Source organism: Hyaena hyaena, unplaced genomic scaffold (assembly GCF_003009895.1).
Source record: "Hyaena hyaena isolate Hyena2069 unplaced genomic scaffold, ASM300989v1 scaffold_503, whole genome shotgun sequence".
Taxonomy (NCBI): Eukaryota; Metazoa; Chordata; class Mammalia; order Carnivora; family Hyaenidae; genus Hyaena; species Hyaena hyaena.
In genome coordinates, this window is record NW_024081132.1 from 415591 (window position 1) to 438081 (window position 22491).

Sequence of the window (22491 nt, forward strand, 5' to 3'; positions counted from 1 at the left end):
CCCCTCCTTTTCTCTCGCAGCTCCCCCCCGGCCTGGCTCGCGTGCTCCCGGCGCTGACTCCTGGCGTGCGGCCAGCGCCCGGACTGTACCATTTTGATTGAGGCTGGGGGAAGAGAGAATCGATGATTAAGGAGCCAAAGCCCAGAGATCGTTGGAGAGAGTTGAAAGTCGAGATGCAGGACGGTTTTCTGGACAATTTCTCAGGCATCTGACGGAATCCCCAGTACATCGAGTGGGAATAGAGGGGAGGAGCAGTAGTTGTGTTGCCTGTCCCCCCTGCCGGGTGCGGTTGGGTGGCGCCTCAGCGGGGGAGCATGAGGCGGGGAAGGGTGTCCCCCTCCGCGCCGTTAAAATGAAACTCTAGTGGCTGGAGTCAGGGCAGAGCGTGAGGCGAGCCGGCACAGGCGGGCTTACTTGCACCCCAGCGGGAGCGCCCAGCGGGGCAGAACTAGCTGGACTTTCCGACGGGCCCCCATCCCGAGGCTGCGGCAGCTTCGGTTCCGAGCCTGACTGGAACGGAGCCCGAGTCCCGGCCCCTGAGGGGATCGCTCTCTGCAGACCAGTGGGACCCCGAAACTTGAACGCAATACCTACTCCCTTTTTATGCCTTCCTTTGTCACTTCCTCACCTTTCTCCCAGCGCGTTCTTTTCCCCCCCCTCTTCGTTCTCCCTCCCTCGAAGGACACAAAAGTGGCTGCCGAGGAAAGATTTGGAGGCAGTGGGAGCTTTTCTCTTTGGAGATCGACCGTGTGGAAGGGATTTTTGGGAAGCAGCTTTTTAACACCTCAGCCCTCTTGCCCCCCAAGCCTCTCTGTACCTCTCTGAGGAGAAGCAGCCCGTAGATTGAAAGTTCGGGGGGCATCTTGCTGGGTGCTGTAAGAGGAAAGTGGGGGAGGACCCCATCCTCGTCCTGGTAGTTGGCTGGACTTGTACCGGTCGTTGGAAACCCCGAAGTACATTTCCGTGTGGGACTTTTACAGATCTATATTTTTAGATTTTTAAATATCAGATAAAAAAATATATATGCTTTCTATATATTTCCTGACGACCTGCCCCTGACAGCGCGATGTACAATACGGTGTGGAGTATGGACCGCGATGACGCAGACTGGAGGGAGGTGATGATGCCCTATTCGACAGAACTGATATTTTATATTGAAATGGATCCTCCAGGTACTTGGGAGAGAAAAAGAATCTTCTGATGGGTCTGATTTGTATATAACGAGACCTTGGTGATGTTTTCAGGGCAGAAGTGTTCCTGGGAGCTCTAGGTTTGGGATGAGGGGCAGATTTGCAGTTAGAGCTGCAGTAAAACTGCTTCTGGTTTACCCGTTTAAAGTTTGCAGTTAGGACCCTGATCCTATTGTCCTGCGAGGGTGGGGGTGGGGGTTGGAGTGGGGGTGGGAGGAAAGACCCGTTTCTTTTACTTCTTTTTGCCTTTGCGTGTCGTTCAGGTTTTTGTTGTGCACCCCCTTCTTTTTTTTTTTTTTTTTTTCTTCCGCGATTAAAGATTCTTCTACCTGCATAGGATCCTTTATATCCGAGCCTTGAAGTCAGTCTTTCCATTTGGGGGAATTCTTTAAAGCTTGTCATTTCATACGTTCGTCTGATTTGGTTCGTTGTGTTTTACCTTCGTTAACTTCTGAGACTGGGTTGCCTGTGTGATTATTCATTTTAAGACACCCCCCTCCCCCCCTTTTTTTTCTCTTACAGAAACCAAATGCCGGTCAGTGATTTTCAGGGATTGGGCGTTTTTATTCAGTCATAGTCTTAGCCTGAGGTTTTTCTTCTCGGAATATAGTCGCTTAGAGAGAGCTACGTGCAGTATTTTATTACTCTTTAATTTATGGTGATTTAATTTATGGGTTAGGGTTTAATGTAACTTCAATTCTTAGAGCAAAAAAAGGAGGAACCTTTTTTTGTGTGTGAATATATGTGATGTGTACATCTATGTTATAGGTTCAAATACACATAATGTAAAGTATACATTTACTGTATTTTTAGTTCAGAGCTTTGTCTGAGTCCCTTACAGACATTTTGTGTATCTGGTAGGAAAGGAAAAGGAAGGGAAAATGGAAAAGTTGGGTAATTTTTTTTCTTTAAAGTCTAACCTTGTTTTATGATTATTAGCTGTCAGATTTTCAAACCCTTTTTTTGCAGTTATAGATAGTGCTTTACCATAACGATTTTTGAATAAGTAGAGGGCCTTTGTGACTCCTTATTTTTGTTTAGGATGAATTGATTATGTCTTTTAAAAATGTGTCATAGCTAAGCTTACAGAATAAATCGTGTGTCATTGAGGAACCTCAATTATTGTAAGACTGTATATTTCTGGAACCTTTGAAAGGATTGGAGCCCATGCAAGGGTAATGAAGTATAACTGTCTTGGTAGAATGTATATAGAAATTATTTCTTGTGTCCATGTGAGCAGTAAATTATCCTTTTGTTTTTTTTTCCCAGTTAGTCATAGAGTATTAAATGATGCTATATAAAAACTAATATTAAATCAACCTTTTTTACTCTTAATGATTCCTTAGAATTTTTCTCTTTTCCCTTCATTTTGGAGCCTTCTTTATTTGCTTTTGTAATTGTGACTGCAATCCAGATGCAGCTTTTCAATGTTTTGCAAAGTTTGTAAGATTTGCCACCCATCTATTGTGTGTATTTTTCCCTTTGTTTCCCCCTAACGGTAAAGCATCCTTTCTATTAGATGCATTTGTCATTCATGTAAATGGAAATTTAGTACATCATTGGTTCCTCTCGTAAAAAGTAAAGTTAATAATTCTAGATTTCTGTTGTAAGAATCATATATTCACACTGCCTCAGAATCATACTGTATCCTAGTATCTTGCCTTGCAGACATACAAAGGGAATTTGTTGGGCGGAGAGGTAAGTAGGGAGGAGGGGAGAAAATGAAGAAGGCACTAATGTTTGAAAAATATGGGCCTCATAGAAAAATATCTGCTAAGTTGAGTTGAGTTGTCCAAAAATGATTTTGAAAAAAGTTGACTATTATAATTATGTAGTGATGTGGGTCTTCTAAGGTTGTATAGAAAATTCTGATCCAAACTTTGTGCATTACATAGAAATAAACTTTTGAGTTTTAAAATGATCATTCTTGGATAAAATTTTGCATACTGAGATTCTCTTCAGAATATTGGAAATATGCATATGCTGTTTTTATTACCCCTTCTGTGACCTTAATGTAGATTATGGTTAGTTATGCCTAAGAGCTTTTTATAAAGGAAGCACAGTTGAGTATGCTGGAGTATTTTCTGTGATATGTACGGTTTTTAATGGAAATAGTGTGAATGCTAGTCTTGTTTTGTGTGGTAAATTAAGGTTTTGAAACATTTAAAACTTAAGTAAATTATTAGTCAGTAGGTTGCAGCATGTCTTGTATCTTCATTTTCCTATTGCCTATCCTGGATCAAGCTCTTATTATATCCTGACTGGACTGATAGGATAGGGTCCTAACTGTTCTTGTTTCTACTTTGTTCAATCCACAGTATCATTAAAGTACCATCTGATGATTTGTGTTCCAGTGGTGAATCTTCCAATGACTTTGAAAACGTTTCAATGGCTTTCGTTGCCTATTAAAAAGAGTCCCAGATTGCTTATCTTGTCCTAGAAGTCACTCTTTTTTGCTTTCAACCTAATTTTCCAGTCTGGGCTCTTTGTGGAGTCCATCACGAGTTCTGTGGAATCTATTTATACTTATGTTTCTTGAATGTATGCTTTTTTCTCTTCTTGGGATGCTTTTCACTCCCATTGGTTACTTGTTGAAATCTTATATACATTATATGCCTTCTTTGCCAGGATGTATGTTTCCTGATCCCTTCTGTTAGAAGACATCTTTTCCTTTCCTTTCTCTTTCTTTTCTAGAACTTCTCAGAACTTTTCATTCTCTCTGTGGAGTAGCTACCTTCTGCATTTATGTATACTTGCCCCAGCGGAATTGTCTTTCCATCGAATTATGAGCTTCTTAGCTTGCTTGGTCTTACAAGCATAGACAATTTGATAAATATGTGTTGAATTAATAAATACCTAAGGAGCACCATTTCTTTCTAGCCTGTAAGTGCTTTGCTAATTAAGGTCCTTGGTCACCTCACTCCTTGGCTATTTCCATAGCCTAGAGTTAAGTGACTTGTTTCAACAGTTGTTGACTTAGGGCCCTTACCTGTAACAGTATTACAGTTTTAAAAATATGGTTTTCATCTTCATTTTAGACTGAACCATAAATGCAAAATTGTTACCTATTATTGCTTCCAGTGGCCTCAAAAACGGTTTTCCAAAGATGTTTCTCCAGCCTGTTTTTTCAAAAACTACCATTACCATACATCCTAAAGATTTCTAATAACTGCATGGATTGCTATATCTATTATAATTTACTGACCATGTAAGTAAGATGAACTCCAAATGGGAGTTTGATGTCTTCATGTTTATGTATTTCCCAGAAGCAGTAGAAATACTGAACTGTTAAGATGAAACAAAACTTTTTATTTTGGAAATGTTAAGAGTGTGGTACAGAGAATTGCTTATGAGCGTCTTCCTTAGTCCTGTTGTGACGTGGGAATCAGGATTATTCCATAATAGAACAGTTGCTGGGTAGGCTTCTCAAAGAGCCCTGTCTCTGGTATAGGAGCTATTGGAAGATTACAGATATACACCTGGTCATAAACTTATGCCCAAAGCTTATAGATAGTGATTTATTAGCTAGTACTGTAGTTTTGATATTTTATTGGTTTTTGGGCGGGAAGAGCTAACCAATGATTTCATTATTTAAAAGAATTCTTTTAAAAGTTGTAGACTTTTTTTTTCTTATCAAGACAAATTTCTGAAATTATCTGTATGGCGGTGACATCTCTTCAGTAGTAATTAGAAACTTAAAAGCGTTTATTGGTAAAATATATATAGGAAGGTCTAGAAAAGTGGTTCTCAATATTTTTTTGGTCTCAGTACTCCTTTTATACTCTTAAAAATTATTGAGGATCTCAAAGAGCTATTTACTGATATTTACTGTATTAATAGAATATAGTAAAACAAAACTGAGAAATTAGCAAAAACTGAGAAATTTAGAAAATATTTTATTCATTAAAAACATTACATGTTAACGTAACTTATTTTAATGTAAAAATAACTATAGTTAAAAAAGCAAAAGTAAGTGTGGCACTGTTTTTACATTTTTTTGCAAATAACTTTAATGTCTGGCTTAATAGAAGACCTCTACCCATGTCTCCTCTGGTATTTAATCTGTTGAGATACCACAGGTCTTAGTTTCCGGAAAACTCCACTCACTATACAGATGTGAGAGAATGAGGGTGCAAAAGGCAAATAATGTCTTAGTAATACTATGAAAATATTTTTGACCTCTTGGGCACTCTGAAAGGGTCTTGGGGACACAGAGTGGTCTCTGGATTATACTTTGAGAACTGCTAGTCTAGAAGTTACATAGTTTGTGACTACATAGTTTGGTCAACCTAGGAAAGTATTTTCTAACTTTTTTGAAGTCAGATGAAAAGATTGTTTCAGGAAACTTCCTTGCTTACTCTGGCATACTAGGTATTTTCATCCTGGTGAAATGTAGATTAAGTAACATTCTGGTGGAGAACTGGCACACTGGCCCTGTGGTTGGGAAAATATTTGCTGAGAAACACACTGAAGAAATAGGTCACCTGCCACCATGTGGTCCTTACTGTTAGCAAGCTGGGCATTCTACTTCTGTGGTTGAGTACTTCCCTGTAACTAGACATTTGATGGGTTAATATTACATAAATGCTTCCCCTTTGTGTAGTAAGATAATTTCTTTTATGAGGTTAGTGTCAGTTTTTAAATAACACTGTAGTGTGGGACAAATGTTAATATAATCAAATGATGTAAAAGCCATGCCAAATTTGTTTGCAATTTCCTACTGAAAAAGATTAGTCATTGCTTTCATTTAACGTATTATAGTTTATAGTATAGTTACCTATATTTCATTAGAAGTATGGTAATTCTCCATTTGATAATGTTTTTTAGATTCATTCTCATTGTTTTCATGCTGAATACCTTTATATTTTTCTTAGAATGTAGGAAAGATTGGACATGTTGTGGTCCCCATGTTTAAGAAGGTAGGTAGAAAAATAAATTGCAAATATGTCTGTGTGATGCTATATAATTTTATTGATATTAAAGGGAAAACAGCATGAGTAAAGTAGAAAGAACACAGACTCTAGAAACATAATATGGGTTCCAAACCTAGCTTTGCTTCTTATGATTTCCAAGGTTATATGACTAGAGCTTATTAACCTCTTTGAGCATTAAGAAGCAGGATGCCAGTGCTCTTTTGAAAAATTGAATTAATACTCTACTTTTCAGAGTTGTTCTGGGGATTGATTAGATGTACTATATCAATATCTAGCACAGTGTTTGGCACATGTATGTATCCAGTTCATTGTAACTTCTATTTTTTTTAAGTTTATTTATGTTTCTTAGTCATCACTACACCCAACATGGGGCTCGAACTCCCATCCTCAAGATCAAGAGTCACATACTCCTCTGAATGAGCCAGCCAGGCACCCCAGTTGTAGCTTATATCTTAAAGTATGTTGATAACATGTAATTATTTCAGATCTACCTCTTTGAATAATCTTGCAGTCAAAATCTTTTGAACTATCTTGCTCCATTTTTTTCCTTCATCCCTGACGTTTAAACTGGGGCCATTTTGTTTTTGGAAGCGTTCTCTAGGGTCTTTTCTAATTATAGCACCTTATGAGTCTATGGAAATGTCACTCCAAGTCATCCTTTCTTTTTAGTTTCTATTGCTTTTGTCTGGTTCCTCATCCCCACACATTTGAAATGATTTATAATGCAGGTAATCGTTACTTTTATTGAATAATTTGTTGAATAATTATTCAAGTTGAATAATTATTTTAGACCAAATGCTATGTTAAATGTTTTTACCTATACTGTTTCTATTAGGTACATAACAACCTTAGAAATAGACACTATAATTACCTCACTTTATAGACAGGAAACTGAGACTTAGATGTGTTGAATAACTTATTCAAGTGCCTCACAGCTAGCAAGTAGCAGAGCAGGTCTGTCTTGCTAATATTCTGGTTTTTAACCAGTACCTCCTAAAACTGATTGCTCTGTTTTTAATTTCTTCTTCTCCCCCATAAATTTATCCTGAACTCTTCAGGTTAATCCTGCTCAAATGTTATTTTGAAATAATTTTTGAAATAATCAGCTATCCATTTTTTTAAAGCAGAGGCCATATTCTTAAACTAGGCGTACATGATCTTTAGCACCAATTTACATTTCCAACTTAATTATTCGTCTATTGTCATTTTTTAAAGAAAACTGTACCCTTAATGTGGACCTCAAACTCCTGACTCTGAGATCAAGAGTCACATGCTCTACTGACTGAGCTAGGCAGGTGCCCCCATCTATTCTCATTTTTACTTTTAGCCCAGTTCCTTGCTATACACTGAGTACACTTTGCTTATTCCCATCTCCAGCCTTTTGCATATGCTGCATCTTATGTTAGATTATGCCCGTCCCACCCTAATCTACAAATAAGGATCCTTTGTAAGTCTTGGTGCTTTCTTCCTCTAAAAATTCCAACACTGAATCCTGTAATTATCTAGGGCAATGGTCTATTGTTTTAACATAAAATCATGTTATGACATAATTATTTTGTGAATGTAATTTGTCTCCCCTAAACAAGATCAGCTTTTTATTTTTTTAATTTTTTTAATGTTTTATTTATTTCTAGGAGAGAGAGAGAGAGAGACAGCGTGAGCAGGGGAGGGTCAGAGAGAGAGGGAGTCACAGACTGAAACAGGCTCCAGGCTCTGGGCTGGCAGTCAGCACAAAGCCCAACGCGGGGCTCGAACCCATGAACCGCGAGATCACGACCTAAGCGAAAGTCGGACGCTTAACCGACTAAGCCACCCAGGTGCCCCAAACAAGATCAGCTTCTTGAGGTCAAGCTATTAAATTTCTTTTGTATTTTTTCTCTTTAAATACCCTGTACCCAAGTATTTTGTGGTCTTAGACCTGTGGACCCAACCAGCTTCATTTTGTGGCTTAAGTTTTAAAATCTTGATAATTATTAATCAACATGGACCTGCAAACTTATAATTTATTCTAACAAAAGAAATAATGAAAAAGTACAGTACTTAATGTTAGCAAAATTTTATGGTTTTGAGTAAGTCATTTTTGAAATTTTGAAGAATCAGAAGTGAGTAGTAAGTGTTTGAAAGTTTGTTAGGCTAGTTTTACATAGCACTGGGCAAAATGTAGATTTAAGCTTCCCAATATGTTACACCAATTACATTTAGAATGTGTAGGACTTGATTTGGGATTAAAAGGTAAAGTCCACTGTGTAGCCTTATAAGATCAGTTTCCAAATTGTTTGCTGATAAATGGTATATTTGTTGTTGTTTTGCAAGTATTTTATAAGTGTATAGAAAGTAAGAGGGTTATCTTATTATTTTTTTTAAATAAAAGAGGCAGTAGGGTAGGTCCAGTCTGCCACATCCTACTATTTTACATGTGTCTTGTCAATATAACAGGCCTTGGGTCCTGTGAACATAAGCGAACACAAAGCTAAAGTCAATACCATGATGTCATACTATCCACCACCATGCAGCCTTGGACTTTCTGTTTGTGGGCCAGGTTGTTTACTCCTGTCTAAGCGTATAGGGCAACACATCCAGAGCTTGTGGCTATGTCATCTTAAATACTGTTACAGTTTTTATTGATATTAAAATAAATATTTGGGAGAGAGCATACATGTGTGGGAGAGGGATAGAGGGAGAGAATCTTTTTTTAATTTTGAGAGAGAGAGAACGTGAGCATGTGTGGGGGAGGGGCAGAGGGAGAGGGAAACACAGAATCAGAAGCAAGCTCCAGGCTCTGAGCTGTCAGCACAGAGCCCCACGTGGGCTCAAATCCACGAACTGCGAAATCATGACCTGGGCCAAAGTAAGCTGATTAACTGACTAAACCACCCAGGTACACACAGAGAGAGAGAGAGACAGATAGACAGACAGACTCTTAAGCAGGTTCCGTACTCCATACCCCAACATGGAGCTCGGGCTCATGACCCTGGGATCCTGACCTGACCAAAAACCAAGAGTCAGCCACCCAGGTGGTGGCCATTTATTGTTTTTTTCAGTATTTTGTTTTAGTTTTCATGTTTAAATTTTCTAAGAAAAAATTCAATCACAAATAAAAATTTATTTTTAAACATTTTCTTTAAGCTTATTTATTTGTTTTGGGAGAGAGAACGCAAGAGTGCATGTGCAGTCAGGAGAGAGGCAGGGCAGAGAGAGAGAGAATCCCAAGCAGGCTCCACGCTGTCGGCACAGAGCTGGAAGCAGGGCTGGATTCCATGAACTGTGAGATCATGACCTGAGTCGAAATCGAGAGTTGGACATTTAACCACTGAGCCACCCAGGTGCCCCCAATCACAAATCAAAATTTAAAATTTAGATACGAATTGTTTTGGGGAAATGCTGTATAGAAATGTTTGTGCTTGAAAAATACTACTATAGAATTTGTTCTTTCATGTGATATTCTAACTTTTTAAAAATGTTTATTTTGAGAGAGAGAGAGACCATGAGCAGTGGAGGGCAAAGAAAGAGGGAGACAGAATCCCAAGCAGGCTCTGCAGTGTCAGCGGAGTCTGATGTGGGGCTGGAAACATCAACTGTGAGATTGTGACCTGAGCGGATATCTGGAGTTGGGTACCTGACTGAGCCACCCAGATGCCCCTGTTTTGGCTTTTAGAAGGAAGTCTGATTAGTTTTAAAAGGCTATCAGATGGTTCAAACCTGTTGCAGGCCATTAGTTCAGGACTTCAGTTTAGTCTTTTTTCCTGTTAGTCACAAAGTGTAAGAGTAGCTATCACATCTGTCTGACAGAAACTGACCTGAGCATTAAGAAAAACAAATAAACAAAAAACAAAACAAAACAAAGAAATATTAAGTCAGAAGTGTCAGATCTAAAAAAAAAAAAAAAAAAAAAAAAAACTGACCTGAGCTTCTCTTTTGATTGCTTAGGGATGAACCATGAGCATTTAGAGTAGAGTTGCTAGATAAAATACATGAATGTCCTATGCGACATTTGTGATGTACTTNAGCTATCACATCTGTCTGACAGAAACTGACCTGAGAAAAAAAAAAAAAAAAAAAAAAAAAAAAAAAAAAAAAAAAAAAAATATTAAATAAGAAGTAAAAAAAAAAAAAAAAAAAAAAAAAAAAAGAAACTGACCTGAGCTTCTCTTTTGATTGCTTAGGGATGAACCATGAGCATTTAGAGTAGAGTTGCTAGATAAAATACATGAATGTCCTATGCGACATTTGTGATGTACTTCTACTGAAAAATTGTTGTTTATCTGAAATTCAGATTTAACGAGGTATCCTGTATTTTTGCTAAATCTGGCAACCCTAATTAGAGAGAGGCTAGGCAGTTGACTAAACCCTATTTCCTAGTACACTTTCCCTCTGGTGTTTAGGGTTAGATATGTAACTTGATGCAGTAGATATCAGGATACTTCTCATTTACAGGAGAAGTCCAACTGAAATTGGTTTAAACAAAGAGAATTTATAGGTTCATGTAATTGAAAATCAGTCCAAAGGAAATGAAGGCCCCTGACATCATTGGATCAAGACTATCAGGCTTTGGCCTTGTTTTTCTGCATTTCTCTTGGCTCTCCCCTCTGTCAGCTTCTTTCTCAGGCAGGCTTCCTTGCCAGGACAAGATGACAGCCTTTGGCTGCTGGGATTACATGTTTTCTAATTTCTGGGGGAGAAAAAGGATGCTTCCCACAAATATAACACAAAAATCCCGAGCTTGACATTAGATTATCCCCTTGTTCCCAAGGATCACTCTTAAAATGAGCTATTAATTATAGCTTTCTCTGTCTAGACCAGTAGCTCTTAAGCATGCATCAGAACCACCTGGAGGAGTTGTTAAAACACAGACTGTTAGGCCCTACCCCAGAGTTTACGATTTTAGTCAGTTTGGGTTGGGTTCTAAGAATTTGTAGTTGCAAAAGGTTTACTGATTTGCCTGTTCTGCATACACTTTGAGAACCACTACTGTGTCAAATCATGGCCTACTCCTGGAGCTGGGGAAGGGGTCAGTCCCACATAAATACCTTACTGATGTGGGAAAGGAGTAAGATACCTCTTGAGGAAATAATTACAATGTCCACTAAAGAAAGGGCTGCTGTTTTTCCTGCCCTCTTATTAAGGTAACAGCTTCCTGATTTTTCTCTTGGAAGCACTCATTCCCCATTTGTAATCAGTGTGGCTTGGGTAGAGTTGATCTAACCCATTGGCTTTAATGGTGGGCACATGATTTGGGCCTGGCCAATAAGACTGTTGCATTCACCTGGCCTCAGTGATTATCTCAGGAATTAATAGGGCAGCGATCTTTATAAGATAGTGCACATTACTAAACATTACTATTTACTGTCCTGGTTATTGATATAAAGATGGCATAATCCCTGTCTTTAAGGAGCTCAGATTGTAATTAAGGAATACCCACATGTAAACAAATGCATGTAGTATTTCTCTTGATAACTGCCTTTCTCCTGGCTTTCATTTAATATAAATTTCCATTATATACTGTATTATTTCCTTTATAATTCTTAACCACATTTATTATCAGTTGTTTAGTGTCTTTAGGCCTCATTAGATTATAAATTCCATCAGAACAAGGACTGAGTCCATAATTAACTGCTGGGTCTCCAGTAACTAGCACTGTCTGTGGCACATAGAGGTGCCCAGTAAATGTGGGTTGAATGAATGTTTTACGTTCTGTTTATTATGATAGAAAAATACAGAAACAGAAGAGAGAATGATTGGTTTACTAGTGGGTAGTGGAGACAGAACAGCCTAGGTAAAATTCATGGTTATTAAAACACTTGATGTATTTTGAGAACTGTAAGTAATTCAGTTTTGTTGAAATGTGTTCTATGAGGTGGGAAGTGGTGGTAGAGGAGTCTAGAGAAGTAGGTGAGGGCCAAATCATGAAAGGCCCTGAATGCTATACCTACAGGTTGAGGAGCCACTGACTGATTTCAAGTAGGGAAAAGAATATATTAGCTGCAAAGTGAAAAATAGATTGGAGGAGAGTGAGAATAAAGAAGGGAAACTGGTTAAGGGGCTATTTCAGTACCGATGAAAGATGTTATGAAACCTAAGGCAAAAAAGAAAAATATACAAGAAGCAGGGAGATGGAGACCTTGTGCACAGAATTCATGTGGACTCATGGAGATTTCCACTGTAAATTTGTTTTACCAGCAGAGACATTGTATTAGCCAAACTTTACTGATCCCTAGTTCTGCATCCACACCCACCTAATAGTTGTAACCAGCGATTGTATTTTTATTTCATTTTCTAATCATTAAATGAAAGAAATATACTTCCTCCATCCCCCCCAAAAAGCCTAAGATAAGGTAGTAGCAGTGAGAATAAATAGAAGAGGTGTTTAAAAAGTAGAAGTGAGGGGGCATAGAGACTGTCCTGAGAAAAATGAACTAATCTAGAATGACTTTTAGTTTTCTGGCTTAGGAAATGGTACTATAAACTAAGAGACACAATTTAAGAAGGAAGGACAGGTTTCGGGGTGCCTGGGTGGCTGAGTTGGTTAAGCATCTGACTTTAGCTCAGGTCATGACCTCCTGATTCACTAGTTCGATCCCTGCATCAGGCTCTGTGCTGATAGCTCAGATCCTGGAGCCTGCTTTGGGTTGTCTCCCTTATTTCTGCTCCTCCACTGCTTGTGCTCAGTCTCTCTTGCTCTCAAAAATAAATAAACATTAAAAAAAAAAAAAGGTTTGGATCATATGGCTTTCTAAAATGGGGCAGAGGTGAAATCAAAGAGATTTTCTTTTGGATGGCTTCTTTTTTTCTTAGTCTTTACTGGGAGACAAAATGGGGAATGTCTTTTATGGCTTTTAGGTTTTAGACCCAGAACAGATGGTAGTAAATCAGATGCTATTGAGTTCCTAAAGGTGTGGGAGAGATTTACAGTAGGTCCTTGACTGCGTAGTTGTGGAGGTCAGTTTAAGTTTTCAGATGTGGGGCACCTGGCTGGCTCAGTTGGTAGAGAATGTGACTCTTGTTTATGGTATGGGGTCATGAGTTTGAGGCCCACTTTGGGGATAGAGTTTACTTAAAAATTTTTTTTTCCAGATGTTTAAGCTGCCTCATCTTATTTAAGCAGCTTTTTGAAAGTAAGTGCACATATTTTTTTTCGGTATTGTCTTTTTTTTAGAAGTTTCTATTTAGGGGCACCTGGGTGGCTTAGTCGGTTAAACATCTGACTCTTGGTTTTGGCTCAGGTAATGATCTCCCAGTTTCGTGAGTTCCAAACCCTGCAGTGGACTCTTTGCTGAGAGTTTGGAGCCTGCTTGGGGATTCTCCCTTTCTTTCTATGCCCCTCCCATACTCACGCTATCTCTGTCTCTCTCAAAATAAATAAACTTAAAAAAAGTTTTTATTTAAATTACAGTTAGTTAACATACAGTGTAATATTAGTTTCAGGTGTATAATAGTGATTCAGTACTTGGTATATCACCCAGTTCTCATCACAAGTGCACTCCTCATCCTCATCATTTGTTTAACCTATCCACCTCCCTCCCCCACCCCCAACTCCCTTCTGGTATCCATCAGTTTGTTCTCTGTAGTTAAGAATCTTCCTTGGTTTGCCTCTATCTCTTTTTTCCCCTATTTGCTCATTTGTTTTGTTTCTTAAATTCCACATGAATGAAATCATATGGTATTTGTTTTTCTCTGACTTACTTCGCTTAGTATAATACTCTAGCTCCATCCATGTTGTTGCAGATGGTGAGATTTCATTCTTTTTTTATGGCTGAATAAAAATCTTGATTCGTCCATTGATGGATACTTAGGCTGATTCTATAATTTGGCTATTCTAGATAATGCTGCTATAAATATCAGGGTGCATGTATCCCTTTGAATTAGTATTTTTGTATTCTTTGGGTAAATTCTTTGCTGAATCATAGAGTAGTTCTATTTAACTTTTTGAGGAACCTCCACGCTGTTTTCCACAGTGACTGCACCAGTTTGCTTTCCCACCAGCAGTGCAAGAGGGTTTACCTTTGTCCACATCCTCGCCAATACCTGTTGTTATTTGTATTGTTGATTTTAGCCATTCTGACAAGTGTGAGTTGATATCTTCTTGTAGCTTTGATTTGCATTTCCCTGATATTAAGTGATGTTGAGCATCTTTTCATGTGTCTGTTGGCCATCTGAATGTCTTCTTTGGAAAAATGTCTATTCATGTCTTCTGCCCATTTTTAAATTGGATTATTTGTTTTTTGGTGTTGATTTTTATAAGTTCTTTATATATTTTGGATACTAACCTTTTAAGAAAAATTTTTTAGAATTTTTTTTAATGTTTATGTTGAGAGAGAAAGAGCATGAGCAGGGGAAGGGGAGGGACAGAGAGAGGGGGAGAACACAGACTCTGAAGCAGGCTCTAGGCTCTGAGCTGTCAGCACAGAGCCCAGTGTGGGGCTCGAACCCACAACTGTGAGATCATGACCTGAGCCAAAACTGGATGCTTAACTAAGCCACCCAGACGCCCCTAAATTTTTTTTAACATTTATTTTGGGGGCGCCTGGGTGGCTCGGTTGAGTGTCTGACTTCGGCTCAGGTCATGATCTCACAGTCCACAGTCTGTGGATTTGAGCCCCGTGTCGGGCTCTGGGCTGACAGCTCGGAGCCTGGAGCCTGCTTCGAGTTCTGGGTCTCCTCTTTCTCTGCCTCTCCCCTGCTCATGCTCTGTCTCGCTCTTTCTCAAAAACAAATAAACATTAAAAAACATTAATAAAAGAAACATTTATTTATTTTTGAGAGAGTGGGTGTGTGTGCTCAAGTGGGGGAGGAGCAGAGAGAGAGAGAGAGAGAGAGAGAGACAGAATCCCAAGCAGGTTCCTTGCTGTGAGCACAGAGCCCAGTGTGGGGCTTGAACTCACAAACCAGGAGACCATGACCTGAGCCAAAATCCAGAGTTGGCCACTTAACTGACTGAGCCACCCAGACACCCCTGGTTTCTAACCTTTTATTATATATGTCATTTGCAGATATCTTCTCCCATTGTCAAGGAACATATCTAGAAAGAATTTGCTATAGCTGATGTCAGAGAAGTTACTGCCTGTGTTCTCTAGGATTTTTATGGTTTCAGGTCTCACATTTAGGTCTTTAATCCATTTTGAATTTGTTTTTGTGTATGGTGTAAGAAAGTGGTCTACTTTCATCCTTTTTGCATGTCACTGTCCAGGTTTCCTCGCACCATTTGTTGACGAAACCATCTTTTACTTTTCCACGTTTTAATTTAAATTCCAGCTAGTTAAGGGGCACCTAGGTGACTCAGTTGGCTAAGCATATGACCTTGGCTCAGGTCATGAGGCTGTGTGCTGACAGCTCAGAGCCTGGAGCTTGCTTTGGATTCTGTGTCTCCCTCTTTCTCTGCCCCTCCTCTGCTTGAGCTCTGTCGGTCTCTCTCTTTCTCTCTCTCTCTGTCTCTTTTTCTCTGTCTCTCTGTCTCTTTTTCTCTGTCTCTGTCTCTTTTTCTCTCTTCCTCTCTTTTTCTCTCTCAAAAATAATAAAAAAATAAATTCCATATAGTTAATATACAGTGCAATATTAGTTTCAATTAGAGAATTCAGTGATTGATCGCTTACATACAACATGCAGTGCTCATCACAAGTGCCCTTCTTAATACTCATGACCTTTTTAATCTATCCCCTCCACCACCCTCCATTAACCACCAGTTTGTTCTCTATAGTTAATAATCTGTTTCTTGGTTTGCCTCTCTTTTCTTTTTCTTCCCTTATGTTTGTTTTGTTTCTTAAATTCCACATGAATGAAATCATTATGGTATTTGTCTTTCTCTGACCTGAGTTATTTCACTTACATAGTACTCTCTAGCTTCATCCATGTTTTTGCAAATGGCAAGATTTCATTGTTTTTTATGGCTGGATAATATTTTGTTGTGTGTGTATATATGTATATTTATACACACACACACACACACACACACACACCATATTATCCATTCATCAGTATTTGGGCTCTTTCCATAATTTGGCTATTGTAGATAATGCTGCTGTAAATATCAGGGTGCATGTATGCCTTCAAATTAGCATTTTTGTACTCTTTGGGTAAATACCTGGTGTGCAATTGTTTGATGGTAGGGTAGTTCTATTTTTAACTTTTTAAGGAAACTCCATGCTGTTTTCCACAGTGGCTGTACCAGTTTGCATTCCCAATAGTGCAAGAAGGCTCTTCTTTCTCTACATCCTCACCACCACTTGTTTCCTGTATTTTTTTAAATTTTATTTTATTCACAAGTTAGTTAACGTATGGTGTAGTCTTGGCTTTAGGAGTAGAATCCATTGATTCATCACTTACATATAACATCCAATGCTCATCCCAACAAGTGCCCTCCTTAATGCCCATCACCCATTTTCCCTATTCCCCATCAACCGTCAATTTGTTCTCTGTATTTAAGAGTCTCTTAAGGTTTGCCTCTCTCTCTGTTTTCATCTTACTTTTCCTTTCCTTCCTCTATGATTGTTAAGTTTCTCAGATTCCACATATGAGTGAAATCATGTGAGAACTGTCTTTCTCTGACGTATTTCAGTTAGCATAATACTCTCCAGTTCTGTCTGTTGTTGCAAATGGCATGACTTCATTCTTTTTCATTGCTGAATAGTAGTACAGTGTATGTGTACAGTGTATGTGTGTGTGTATGACATCATTTTAATTCTTTTAAGTGTTTTCATTTATTTTTGAGAGACAGAGCATGAGTGGGGAAGGGGCAGAGAGAGAGGGAGCCACAGACTATGAAGCAGGCTCTGTGCTGACAGCTCAGAGCCTGACGCAGGACCAGAACCCACTAACCTCGAGATCATGACCTGAGCAGAAGTTGGACACTTAACCACTGAGCCACCCAGTTGCCCCTGTATGACATCTTCTTAATCCATTCATTAGTTGGTGGCATTTGGGTTTTTTCCATAATTTGGCTTTTGTTGATAACGCTGCTATAAGCATTGGGGTGCATGTGCCCCTTCCAATCAGCACTCCTGTATCCTTTAGATAAATTCGTAGTAGTGCAATTTCTGGGTCATAGGGTAATTCTGTTTTTAATATTTTGAGGAACCTCCACACTGTTTTTCACAGTGGCTGCACCAGTGTGCATTACCACCAATAGTGCAAGAGGTTTCGCCTTTCTCTACATCCTCACCAATACCTGTTGTTATTTGTGTTGTTGATTTTAGCCATTCTGACAGGTGTGAGTTAATATCTCCTTGTAGTTTTGATTTGCATTTCCCTGATGATAAATGATGTTGAGGATATTTTCAAGTGTCTGTTGGCCATATGGATGTCTTCTTTGGAAATGATGTCTTCTGCCCATTTCTTCACTGGATTATTTGTTTTTTGGGTGTTGAGTTTGATAAGTTCTTTATAGATTTTTGGTCCTAACCCTTCATTTGCAAATATCTTTTCCCATTCAGTAGGTTGCCCTTTAGTTTTGTTGATTGTTTCCTTTGCTGTGCAGAAGCTTTTTATCTTGATGAGATCCCAGTAGTTCATTTGCTTTTGTTTCCCTTGCCTCTGGAGACAAGTAAGCAGTTGATGTGGCTGAGGTCAAAGAGGTTGCTGCCTGTTTTCTCCTGTAGGATTTTGATGATTTCCTGTCTCACATTTAGTTTTTTTTTTAAATCTATTTTGAATTTATTTTTGTGTATGGTGTAAGAAAGTGATCCAGTTTCATTCTTCTGCATGTTGCCATCCATCTCTCCCAAAACCATTTCCTAAAGAGACAGTCTTTTTTTTCATTGGATACTCTTTTCTGCTTTGTTGAAGGTTAGTTGGCTGTACATTTGTGGATCCATTTCTGGGTTCTCCATTTCATTGACCTATGTGTCTGTTTTTGTGCCTGCACCTTACTGTTTTGGTAAGGTACTTGTAATACAGGTTAAAGTCTGGGCCTGTGATGCCTCCAGCTTTGGTTTTCTTTTTCAACATTATTTTGGCTTTTTGAGGACTTCTGTAGTTCCATACAACTTTTAGGATTGTTTGTTTTAGTTCTGTGAAGAATGCTGGTGCCATTTTGTTTGGGATTGCATTGAATGTGTAGATTGCTTTAGGTAGTATTGACATTTTAACAATATTTGTTTTTCCAATCTAAGAGCATGGAATGTTTTTCCATTTCTTTGTGTCTTCTTCAGTTTCTTTCATAAGCTTTCTTTAATTTTCTGTAGATATTTTACCTCTTTGGTTAGGTTTATTCCTAGGTACTTTATAGTTTTTGATGCTTTTATAAATGGGATCAACTCCCTGATATCTCTGTTGCTTCATTATTGGTGTATAGAAATGCAACTGATTTCTGTACGTTGATTTTATATCCTGCGACTTTGCTGAATTCCTGTATCAGCTCTAGCTGTTTTTTGGTGGAGTCTTTTGGATTTTCCATGTAGAGTATTATGTCATCTGTAAAGAGTGAAAGTTTGGTGACTTTGCCAATTTGGATGCTTTTTATTGTCACAGACTGTGAATCTGAAGTTCTCTTTTGTCCAGCAAGAGAGCAGACACAGAATTGAATATGAGAGATGCTAATGACTGGGAGACAAGAGCTCCAAACTGGGGTTTTATCTCTGTATTTTTTGAGCTCACAAGCTCTTACACACATGGTGAATGTGAAGAAAACAGATAGTAATCATTAACTTGTATGTGTAAATAAAGGGTCTGTGGGGCAAGTGGAGTTTATGATCAAGGTACATTGGCACCAGATGGAAAGTAATTTCCTGCAGGTGATATAACAAGTTACTCGTGATCTCATTACAATTTCTCACTAGCTAACCTCGGGCACGTGCACCATGTGGGTGTGCCTTTCTGCCTTCAGCTTTTTTCTAACTGATTTATGTAAGTGGAACCTATTTCCCCATATTTTATGTTGTTTTGTTGTCTGATTGCCAAGGCTAGGACTTCAATACTATGTTAAACAACAGTGGTGAGAGTGGACATCCCTGTCATGTTCCTGATCTCAGGGGAAAGCTCTCAATTTTCCCCCATTGAGGATGATATCAGCTGTGAGTCTTCATAAAATGACTTTTATGATATTAAGGTATGTTCTTTCTATCCCAACTTTATTGATGGTTTTTATTAAGAAAGGATGCTGCATTATGTCAGATGCTTTTTCTGCCTCTATTGACAGGATCCTATGGTTCTTATCCTTTCTTCTATTAATGTAATGTATCACGTTGATTGATTTTGCAAATATTGAACCAGCCCAAGAATGAATCCCACTTGATCATGATGAATAATCTTTCTAATGTCCTGTTGAATTCAGTTAGCTAATATCTTTTTGGGAATTTTTGCATCCATATTCATCAGGGATATTGGCCTGTAATTCTCCTGTTTAGTGGGGTCTTTGGTTTGGGAATCAAGGTAATGTTAGCTTCATAGAATGAGTCTGGAAGCCTTCCTTCCATTTCTATTTTTTGGAACAGTTTGAGAAGAATAGATATTAACTCTGCCTTAAATGTATGGTAGAGTTACCCCTGGGAAGCCATCTGGTCCAGGACTCCTATTTGTTGGGAAATTTTTGATATCTGATTCCATTTCTTTGCTAGTTATACGTCTGTTCAAATTTTCAATTTTTTTCCTTTTTGAGTTTTGGTAGGGTGTGAATGTCTGGGAATTGTCCATTTCTTCCAGATTGTCTAGTTTGTTGACATATAATTTCTCATAGGATTCTCTAATTGTTTTATTTCTGTCGTGTTGGTTATAATCTCTCCTCTCTCATTCATGATTTCTATTTGGGTCCTCTCTTTTTTTGGGGAAGTCTGGCTAGAGGGATTTATCAGTTTTGTTTATTCTTTCAAAAAACCGGCTGTTATATTCATTGATCTGTCCTATGGTTTTTTTGGATTCTATATTGTTTATTTCTGCTCAAATTGTTACTATTTCTCTTCTTCTGCTGGCTTTGGGCTTTCTTTGCTGCTACCTTTCTAGCTCTAGTTGTAAGGCTAGGTTGTATATTTAGGACCTTTCTTGCTTCTTGAGATGGGCCTGAATTGCAATGTATTTTCCTCTTAGAACTGCCTTTGCTGCAGTCCAAAGGGTTTGGAGTGTCATGTTTTCATTTTTATTTGCTTCCATGTATTTTTAAATGTCTTCTTTAATTTCTTGGCTGACCCATTCATTCTTAAGTAGGATGCTCTTTAACCTCCATAAATTTGGGGGCTTTCCAGATTTTTTCTTGTGGTTGATTTCAAGTGTCATAATGTTGTGATCTGAAAAGATGCATGGTATGATCTCAATCTTTTTATACTTGTTGAGGGCAGTTTTGTGATCCAGTATGTAATCTGGAAAATGTTTTGGAAAATGTTCCATATGCACTCAAGAAGAATGTGTAATCTGCTGCTTTAGGATGAAAAGTTCTGAATATATCTGTTAAGTCCATCTGGTCTAATGTGTCATTCAGAGCCATTGTTTCCTTATTGATTTTCTGCCTAGATGATCTGTCCTTTGCCTTAAATGGAGTATTATATTATCTATACACTTGTTTTATGTTTGTGATTGATTTATATATTTGGGTGTTTCATGTTGAGGGCATAAACATTTATAATTGTTAGCTTCTCTTGATTATGATATATGATTGTTAGACCCTTAATTATGATACACCCTTCTTCATCTCTTGTTATAGTCTTTGTTTTAACATCTAGTTTGTCTGATATAAGTATGGCTACTCAGGCTTTCTTTTGATGTTCAGTAGCATGATATATGGTTCTCTGTTACTCTTTTTTTTTTTTTAATTTTTTAAAATGTTTTATTTATTTCTGAGAGAGAGAGAGAACCTGAGCAGCAGAGGGTCAGAGAGAGAGGGAGACACAGAATCTAAAACAGGCTCCAGGCTCTGAGCTGTCAGCACAGAGCCCGACGTGGGACTCAAACCCACGAACTGCGAGATCATGGCCTGAGCCGAAGCCGGACACTTGACCGACTGAGCCACCCAGGCACCCCGGTTCTCCGTTAGTCTCAATCTCCAGGTGTCCTCAGGTCTAAGTGAGTCTCTTGTAGGCAGCATATAGATGGATCTTGTTTTTTTATCCATTCTGATACCTTATGTCTTTTCATTGGGCATTGTGTCCATTGTGCCCATTCAGAGTGATGATTTGAAAGATCTGGATTTAGTGCCATTGTGTTATCTGTAGGTTTCCTGCTTGTGGTGATGTCTCTGGTCCTTTGTATTCTTTGCTGCTTTCCACTCACAGAGTCCCCCTAGGATTTCCTGTAGGGCTGGTTTAGTGATCATGAACTCCTTTGTTTTTGTTTGTCTGGGAAAACCTTTCTCTCTCTTGCTATTCTGAATGACAGCCTTGCTGGATAAAGGATTCTTGGCTGCATATTTTTTCTATTTCAGCACATTGAATGTTTCCTGAAATTCCACTCCCTTCTGGCCCGCCAAGTTTCAATGGGCAGGTTTGCTACTACCCTATGTGCCTACTCTTGTAGGTTAAGGACCATTCGTCCCTAGCTGCTTTCAGTATTCTTTCTTTATTTTTGTTTTTTGCTGGTATCACTATGATATGTCATGGTGTTGATCTGTTTTTGTTGATTGTGAAGGGAGTTCGCTGTACCTATTGGACTTGGATGCCTATTTTCTTCCCCAGAGTAGAGAAGTTCTCAGCTATAATTTGTTCAAATAAATCCTCTGCTTCTTTCTCTTGCTCTTCCTTTTCTGGAACTTCTGTGATATGGATATTAGTTCACTTTATGGAATCACTTAGTTCTCAAATTCTCCCTTTATAATCTAGTTATTTCCTTTCCCACTTTTTTCAGCTTCATCATTTTCCTCTTTTATCTTCTTTTTGACCTGTTTTCTGCTTTTTCCATCCTCACTGTCACTGTATCTAGTTTATTTTGTATTTCATTTATGGCATTTTTTCATTCATTGTGACTATTTCTTAGGTCTTTGATCTCTGCAGCAATAGAGTCTCTGCTGTCGTCTATGCTTTTTTTCCAAGCCCAGATGTTAGCCTTCTAAATTCTTGTTCAGATATATTACTTATATCTGTTTTGAGCATTTTTTGGGCTGTCATTTCTTCCTGAAATTTCTTTTGAGACGAATTCTTCTGTTTTGTCATTTTGGCTAGGTTTTTGTCTTTTACAAAAGACAAATAGTCTTGTTATGTGTCCTGCACCTGTGAGTACTACTATATTGAAAAGGGATCATACATTGTCCAGGGCCTGGCACTTTAGGAAGTGTTTTCAGAGTGTGTTGCATGTACTTTTGTTGGGTTTTGGATGCTCTATCCCACTGATCAATCCCCTGCAAAGCTCCTCTTTGCTTGTAGTGGTGGAGTGTTTTGACCTGCAACCAGGTGTGCTTTGATTTGTTCATTCATTGAAATAACTATTCAGTTATTCATTGAAATAACTCTGGAAAAAAA

General features: G+C 38.4%; 1 protein-coding gene across 4 annotated transcripts in view; it reads left to right on the forward strand.

Annotated features, from left to right (window-relative positions):
• LOC120247089 (phosphatidylinositol 3-kinase regulatory subunit gamma) overlaps positions 1–22491 on the forward strand; it is a 159465-nt gene that overhangs the window by 31558 nt on the left and 105416 nt on the right. The window contains exon 1 of one of the 4 annotated variants that reach the window (XM_039254842.1): positions 4342–4398. The exons of the other annotated variants lie outside the window; for them this stretch is intronic. The gene's annotated coding sequence lies outside the window, so the exon portion shown is untranslated. Of the gene's footprint in view, positions 1–4341; positions 4399–22491 lie in introns of those variants that run through there. 4 annotated transcript variants of the gene reach the window in all.